Here is a 6,160-nt window from a genome sequence, read left to right as displayed (position 1 = left end):
GCTCTAATGATTCTACTGGCTCACCAACTGAAGGGGATACAATTAAAGAAGTAAAATAGAACCAGTGCATGTGTCTCTTATTGGCATTATGACCCTCCCAACTGACAATAAAACCAGTACAGAATAACAAGAATCATGCAAACTAAATACAAAATCAAAAAGAAAAAAGAAGTTTTACTTTCCGTATTTAAAGAAAATTTTGGAACATATTCTGAAATTTATTGCCAGGAATGTTATATGTATGAATCCAAAGGCACAGTCTTCAGAGATGGAATTAATTGTTAATAATTAACAATCACTAAAATTTGTATTTCTGGAAGACAACTGACAGCAATCAAATTTTAGATTTGTATATAATTATTGGTCTAAATTACCGTTAATTATTGTAAATAACTTTTTTTTGAAAACATAATTAAGATGAGAAACCATCGTAGTTAATGGGATTTCTGTTTTTAATTTGGAAGTTCATATTTTAATCAGTCTTCACTGTATGTCTGTCTGTCTGTTTGTCTGTGTTGGTCCATTTATCAGTGAGACTCTTTTATTTCTCTTTTTTCTTTGAATCAGTTGTCAATAAGTGGATGCTGGTTCATCATCATCACCATCATCATCATCCGATTCATTTTAATGTCCACTTTTTAAAGATGTTCCAGCCGTGACCATCCCCTCTCTCTGTTGTTTATTCCTGGGTCAACACTGTTCTTGCAGACAGACCTAAATTCAAAGATGTTCCAAATTTGCCAATCCTGTCTTGTTTTGCTGTTATTGTTGTTGTTGTTCTTTAATTCTGGGTCATCCATGAGAAAGCAAACAGACCTATGATCAATGGTGCTCCAGCCATGGCCATCCTGCCATACTATTGTTGTTTAGCCAAGGGGCTAATACAGTTGGAACAGTCAAACCTATGAACAAACATGTTCCATTCATGACCGTAATCTCTTGATCTTTAACCTTGGGGTCAACATTGTTTGAACAGATAAACCCATGATCAAAGGCATTCCAGTTATGGCCATCCTGTTTTGTTATTGCTTGACCTCAGGTAAACCAGGGCCAAATAGACATACCTATGGTCAAAACTATTCCAACTCTGACCTCCTGTCTTGATGTTACTGTTGTTAATTAACATTCGTTAAGCCTTAATCAAGCAAACTGATAATTAAAGTGATCATAAGCATAAACAGCTTGTCCTTTTCTATACAAGGGACAACAATGTTCAACAGTTGGTTTAAAACATTAAGGTGTGATATGAGGGAGGCTTCACTGCTGTTTTTAGCATGTCATAAAAATGGCTTCTGACTGGAATATTAAAAAAAAAAAAAACGTGCATGTAGCTTTTTCATTAAATATTGTATCATGATGTGCAGAATTGTCTGGAAATAAAGCAGAATATTAAATATTCTTAGGAACTGGAACAGATGACAATTTTTATTTTTAATTCTGAACATAAAACATCAATACTGAAAGATTTATTGATTTAAATGTTTAATTTAGGAATTCATTAATTAAAATATTCTTCTCTCTTGTTATAAATATTTCCATAACAATGTCATTAAAATAACAATTGAGGATAAAAATGTTTTTTAGCAGATTTTGTTTGTTTTGTTTTTCCATTTTGTTTTTTCTTATGAAGTAAAAATTTTGATATGACGAACATTTGCTTTATAATCAATAACCAGAATGTATTAATGTTTTTAAAAAATAAGAAACTATACACCCTTGTTAGACCAGAACATGACTGAGTTTTCAGACAAAACTATCAGTATTGTTTCTATGGCAATGAGATTTGATAATACTCATTAAAAATTTTATTGTAAATATCTTGTTCTTTCAAATGTATTTATCAATTGGTAAAAAAATTTGATAATTAGGATTCTAAATACCAAAATACCATTCTGAATGACTACTATATTCTTTGACATGTGTTGTTAGTGGAGTTATTAAAAGAACTAAGAACTATGGTAAAAATTGGTAATAAAATTGATGATTAGAATTTAAAACTCCAAACTACCATTCCTGATTACAGTTATATTCCTGGCTGTTAGGTTAGTGAAAGAATTGTGTTATTTAGTAGTAAAGAAACATTGCTATTGAATTAATAAAAGAATTAGAAACCAGTGTAGAATTGGTAAAATAATTGATTATTAGAATTTAAACTTCCAGAGAACCATTCTGAATAATTGTTATATTCTTTGCTATTAAGTTAGTAAAAAGAGGGTAGAACTGATAAAATAAATTCATGATCAGAATTCATAATTTTGAGTTACTGCCATATTCTTTTAGCTCTGGCTATTAAATTTATAAAAGTTCTTGAAAGCAATGTAAGTGCCACTGGGCACAGGTGCCAGGGGAGGCTGGCAACGGCCACGATCTGTTGGTACGTACAAAGCACCAACCGATCGTGGCCGTTGCCAGCCTCCCCTGGCAACAAAATCTAAGCAGGTATTTGTATATATATATATATATATATATATATATATATATCATCATCATCATCATCATCATCGTTTAACGTCCATTTTCTATGCTGGCATGGGTTGGCCAGTTCGACCGGGGTCTGGGAAACCAGGAGGCTGCACCAGGCTTAAGTCTGATCTGGCAGTGTTTCTACTGCTGGATGCCCTTCTTAATGCCAACCACCCCATGAGTGTTGTGGGTGCTTTTTATGTGCCACCGGCACAGGTGCCAGGGAAGGCTGGCAACGGCCACGAATGGTTGATGTTTTTTACATGCCACCGGCACTACATATCATCATCATCATCGTTTAGCGTCCGTTTTCCATGCTAGCATGGGTTGGACGGTTCTACTGGGGTCTGTGAAGCCAGAAGGCTTCATCAGGCCCAGTCAAATCTGGCAGTGTTTCTACGGCTGGATGCCCTTCCTAACGCCAACCACTCCGTGAGTGTAGTGGGTGCTTTTTATGTGCCACCCGCACAGGTGCCAGACAGAGCTGGCAAACGGCCACGAACGGATGGTGCTTTTTACGTGCCACCGGCACAAGGTCAGTCGGGGCGGCGCTGGCAATGGTCGCGAAACGGAAGGTTCTCTTACATGCCACCGGCACTGGTAACACATCTGCAATTTCCATTGATCGATTTCGATTCTGATCTTCACTTGCCTCAACAGGTCTTCACAAGTAGAGTTTTGTGTCCCAAGAAGGGAAGGTATGCATACGTAGGCTGGCTCCATCCCATGTAGAAGGCCACGGGTTATGGACTCACTTGTCCTGCCGGGTCTTCTCGCGCACAGCACACTTTCAGAGGTCTCGGTCTCTAGTCATTTCCTCAGTGAGACCTAAAGTTCGAAGGTCGTGCTTCACCACCTTGTCCCAGGTTTTCCTGGGTCTGCCTCTTCCGCAGGTTCCCTCAACCGCTAGGGTGTGGCACGTTTTCACACAACTATCTTCATCCATTCTCGCCACATGACCATACCAGCGCAAACGTCTCTCTTGCACACCACAACTGATGCTTCTTAGGTCCAGCTTTTCTCTCAAGGTACTTACACTCTGCCGAGTATGAGTACTGACATATATATATATATATATATATATATAGCCTGGAAAGCGGACGTAAAAAGATGATGATGATATATATATATACATATATATATATATATGTTTAAGTAGTTGAATGAATTATCCTAGAATGGATAATTCGGTTAACCGATACCCGGGTAGCAAATTTACTTCAGAAAGCACGGTTGAAGCTACATGCCAAGGGCAGAAATCAAGTGCTTTCGTGTGGAAATTTGTGTGTTTTTTTACTATAGATAAATGAAAGAATGGAGTCGAACGACTATGGACTCCGTGTGGGCAGTCATCTAAAAGTTTTTGTTCGTCATGATGCTGACATAAGTTCCTTGTCTTTCATGATGAGAAGACGGCATAATGCACCCTTTATTCCTTCGGAATTAAGAATATGCAGTCTCCGAAACATATGTCGAGAATAAAGGAATTTTGTTAAATCGTCGTTCGACTCCATTCTTTGATTTATCTATAGTAAAAAAATACATATATATATATATGTGTGTGTGTGTGTGTGTGTGTGTGTGTATAAATATGTGTGTGTGTTTTAGTATCCTTGTGTGCTGATGCATGTGCGTGTGTATGTCAGTGTATGAATGTGTGAGTATTTATGTGTGTAAATGATAATATTTTAACAAATGTTGTTATAAATAGATTTTATTCAGAAACAAATTGCATTTATTGAAACACAAAACCCACTTTTCAAAGGAGTAAGGGATAAAAAGGATTTAATCAATCTAGCCCAGTGTATTACAGGTATTTATATGTCAATGATAATAACAAAATTAAGCCAGGATGGTAATTGACATCAAACAAACAGAAACTGTTGAATGTGATGAAAACACCAAAATACAATCATTGGAAATGACAAGACATCCCCTGAGAAAACATGGATTTCTTGCATAGAAACAACGAACAGGTGAGCAGTTGGCCCCCCAATACTAGACGGTTCTTTATTTTATCAATCTCTGAAGAAGGAAAGGCTGAGTCAAAGTCAGCCGAAACTAAGAGACACAGGATACGGCTTCTTTGAAAGTTACATAATTAAAAAAAAAAACTGAGATGTTTTTCATTAAGAAACATCCATTCAAACTAACAGGATTTTGCTTGGTTTTAACGAAATTTATATCGTTGTGATGAAGAATTTGTCTACTCTGCAAATTGATGCCATCCTTGACCAATAGCCAAATGTTTTTTATTGCTTGGAACGAGATTGGATTTCTTTATTATATTTCGAATTCCTGAATCAGGATGAGGTCTATCTATATTTTGTTTCATTTATATATAAATGTATATATAAATGTATATATAAATGTATATATATATGTATATATATATATGTGTGTGTGTGTGGTGTGTGTGTGTATAAATATGTGTGTGTGTTTTAGTATCCTTGTGTGCTGATGCATGTGCGTGTGTATGTCAGTGTATGAATGTGTGAGTATTTATGTGTGTAAATGATAATATTTTAACAAATGTTGTTATAAATAGATTTTATTCAGAAACAAATTGCATTTATTGAAACACAAAACCCACTTTTCAAAGGAGTAAGGGATAAAAAGGATTTAATCAATCTAGCCCAGTGTATTACAGGTATTTATATGTCAATGATAATAACAAAATTAAGCCAGGATGGTAATTGACATCAAACAAACAGAGACTGTTGAATGTGATGAAAACACCAAAATACAATCATTGGAAATGACAAGACATCCCCTGAGAAAACATGGATTTCTTGCATAGAACAACGAACAGGTGAGCAGTTGGCCCCCCAATACTAGACTGGTACTTTATTTTATCAATCTCTGAAGAAGGAAGGCTGAGTCAAAGTCAGCCGAAACTAAGAGACACAGGATACGACTTCTTTGAAAGTTACATAATTAAAAAAAAAAATGAGATGTTTTTCATTAAGAAACATCCATTCAAACTAACAGGATTTGCTTGTTTTAACGAATTTATATCGTTGTGATGAAGAATTTGTCTACTCTGCAAATTGAAGCCATCCTTGACCAATAGCCAAAGGTTTTTTATTGCTTGGAACGAGATTGGATTTCTTTATTATATTTCGAATTCCTGAATCAGGATGAGGTCTATCTATATTTTGTTTCATTTATATATAAATGTATATATATGTATATATATATATATATGTATATATATATGTGTGTGTGTGTGTGTGTGTGCAAGTATGTTTATAAAGTTGATGAAGATAACAACTAACACGACAAAGATGAGGTAGAAACTCAGCAGAGAGCTGTTATTAGTTTGACACTCAAGAAATTAGCAAAACATGGAAGGAAATACCTTGAACGTCTTGAGTATAGACTTTTCTTCTGAAAGATGCAATGGAGACAAAGAGGAAAGAACAGTGAAGCAAAATTAGAGATATAGAAGCACACGTCTATCCAAATGGCATGTACATACACACATACTTACACACACACATACATACACACACGCATACTTACATACACACATACACATACGTGCATACACATATACATATACACATGCAGACACACATGAAGTAGCATGAAACAATTGTACTACTCTATCTTGGATATCCTTGTTGCTTATTTTGAGTATAATCACTCCATTTGATTTATATGGATAATACCATACAAAATTCTGGTGCCTTTA

Source organism: Octopus sinensis, linkage group LG11, assembly GCF_006345805.1.
Source record: "Octopus sinensis linkage group LG11, ASM634580v1, whole genome shotgun sequence".
In the NCBI taxonomy this organism is placed as follows: domain Eukaryota; kingdom Metazoa; phylum Mollusca; class Cephalopoda; order Octopoda; family Octopodidae; genus Octopus; species Octopus sinensis.
The sequence above is the reverse complement of the archived record's forward strand: the minus strand, read 5'-3'. Positions refer to the sequence as shown.